Source organism: Chiloscyllium plagiosum, unplaced genomic scaffold (genome assembly GCF_037043375.1).
Source record: "Chiloscyllium plagiosum isolate Xiang-an unplaced genomic scaffold, Cpla_swu_hap1 HiC_scaffold_3, whole genome shotgun sequence".
NCBI classification, from domain to species: domain Eukaryota; kingdom Metazoa; phylum Chordata; class Chondrichthyes; order Orectolobiformes; family Hemiscylliidae; genus Chiloscyllium; species Chiloscyllium plagiosum.
In genome coordinates this window covers 123,166,623-123,169,122 of record NW_028270141.1, presented here as the reverse complement: position 1 = coordinate 123,169,122, position 2,500 = coordinate 123,166,623, and the positions used below count along the sequence as shown (strand labels likewise).

At 51.3% G+C, this 2,500-nt stretch overlaps 1 non-coding gene across 1 annotated transcript; it reads right to left on the bottom strand.

The window, feature by feature from the left end:
* Positions 1-1,398: 1,398 nt before the first annotated feature.
* Positions 1,399-1,517, bottom strand: LOC148150847 (5S ribosomal RNA). Its single transcript, XR_015755404.1, has one exon. It is a non-coding gene; the product is annotated as a 5S ribosomal RNA (ribosomal RNA).
* Positions 1,518-2,500: the final 983 nt, after the last annotated feature.

Genomic DNA, 2,500 nt, shown 5'->3' with positions numbered 1-2,500 from the left:
AGCTGCCTTTCAGCCAGCCCTTGCCCACCAGGCTCCTGTAGTCTCCCACATCCCCACACAGGCCAACTGCAAGCCCTCCCCCTGCTTCATAGGGCCGCAGCCTGCATTCTCTCATCCTTCCACACTCCTCCACCCCTCCATTTCGGAATGCCAGGCACTGACCAGTGGGGTACCGCACGGATCAGTACTGGGACCGCAGCTTTTTACAATCTATCTTCAGGATATACAAGATGGTATTAGCAATAACATTCGCAAATTTCATCAGCTGGGTGGCAGGGTGAAATGTGATGAGGATGTTAGGAGATTACAGGGTGACCTGGACAAGTTAGGTGAGTGCTCAGATGCATGGCAGATGCACTTTCACGTGGATAAATGGATCCTTATCCACTTTGGTGGCAAGAACAGGAAGGCAGATTACCACCTAAGTGGAATCAATTTAGGTAAAGGGGCAGTACAGAGAGATCTGGGGGTTCTTGTACACCACTCAATGAAGGTAAGCATGCAGGTACAGCAGGTAGTGAAGAAGGCTAATAGCATGCTGGCCTTCATAACAAGAGGGATTGAGTATAGAAGCAAAGAGGTCCTTCTGCAGCTGTACAGGGCCCTGGTGAGACCACACCTGGAGTACTGTGTGCAGTTCTGGTCTCCAAATTTGAGGAGAGACATTCTGGCTATTGAGGGAATGCAGCGTAGGTTCACGAGGTCAATTCCTGGAATGGCGGGATTACCTTACACTGAAAGACTGGAGCGACTGGGCTTGTGTACCCTTGAGTTTAGAAGACTGAGAGGGGATCTGGTTGAGACATATAAGATGATCAAAGGATTGGACACTCTGGCGGCAGGCAACATGTTTCCGCTGCGGGGTGAGTGCCGAAACAGAGGACACAGCTTAAAAATACGGGGTAGACCATTTAGGACAGAGATGAGGAGAAACTTCTTCACCCAGAGAGTGGTGGCTGTGTGGAATGCTCTGCCCCAGAGGGCAGTGGAGGCCCAGTCTCTGGATTCATTTAAGAAAGAGTTGGATAGAGCTCTCAAGGATAGTGGAATCAAGGGTTATGGAGATAAGGCAGGAACAGGATACTGATTAAGGATGATCAGCCATGATCATATTGAATGGTGGTGCAGGCTGGAAGGGCAGAATGGCCAACTCCTGCACCTATTGTCTATTGTCCGCCTTTCCTGACTGCCACCCGCAGACAGCGTGCAGCCCCAATCCCTTTCTTTCCGCCTTTCTTGCTGATTTTGGCAGCGCTCCGCTCTCCTCCCCTCCGTGTCTCGTGCCTGCAGGAGACTGATGCCAGGCACAGCAGCAGCAGCAAAAATAACCTGCCGCTCCATTGCCTGGCACAAGACAAGTGCAGAGGGGTGACTTGAGCAGCCACTGCTGGCGGAAAAAGCCTACTGCACCTGGTATTCCCAGGCGGTCTCCCATCCAAGTACGAACCAGGCCTGAGTCTGCTTAGCTTCCGAGATCAGACGAGATCGGGCGTTTTCAGACTAGTATGGCCGTAGGCGCTGGCCCCTGCCTTTTCTCCCTACTTCAAGGCGTGCTGGCCAGCCACATTTTCTTTCTTGCTCTTTCTCTTTATCCCCTTTGGCTTTTTTTTCTCTTTTCTCTTTGCTCTTCCTCCTCCGTGCGTGCTTCCCTCCCTCCGTCCCTCCAGCTGCCTTTCAGCCAGCCCTTGCCCACCAGGCTCCTGTAGTCTCCCACATCCCCACACAGGCCAACTGCAAGCCCTCCCCCTGCTTCATAGGGCCGCAGCCTGCATTCTCTCATCCTTCCACACTCCTCCACCCCTCCATTTCGGAATGCCGGGCACTGACCAGTGGGGTACCGCACGGATCAGTACTGGGACCGCAGCTTTTTACAATCTATCTTCAGGATATACAAGATGGTATTAGCAATAACATTCGCAAATTTCATCAGCTGGGTGGCAGGGTGAAATGTGATGAGGATGTTAGGAGATTACAGGGTGACCTGGACAAGTTAGGTGAGTGCTCAGATGCATGGCAGATGCACTTTCACGTGGATAAATGGATCCTTATCCACTTTGGTGGCAAGAACAGGAAGGCAGATTACCACCTAAGTGGAATCAATTTAGGTAAAGGGGCAGTACAGAGAGATCTGGGGGTTCTTGTACACCACTCAATGAAGGTAAGCATGCAGGTACAGCAGGTAGTGAAGAAGGCTAATAGCATGCTGGCCTTCATAACAAGAGGGATTGAGTATAGAAGCAAAGAGGTCCTTCTGCAGCTGTACAGGGCCCTGGTGAGACCACACCTGGAGTACTGTGTGCAGTTCTGGTCTCCAAATTTGAGGAGAGACATTCTGGCTATTGAGGGAATGCAGCGTAGGTTCACGAGGTCAATTCCTGGAATGGCGGGATTACCTTACACTGAAAGACTGGAGCGACTGGGCTTGTGTACCCTTGAGTTTAGAAGACTGAGAGGGGATCTGGTTGAGACATATAAGATGATCAAAGGATTGGACACTCTG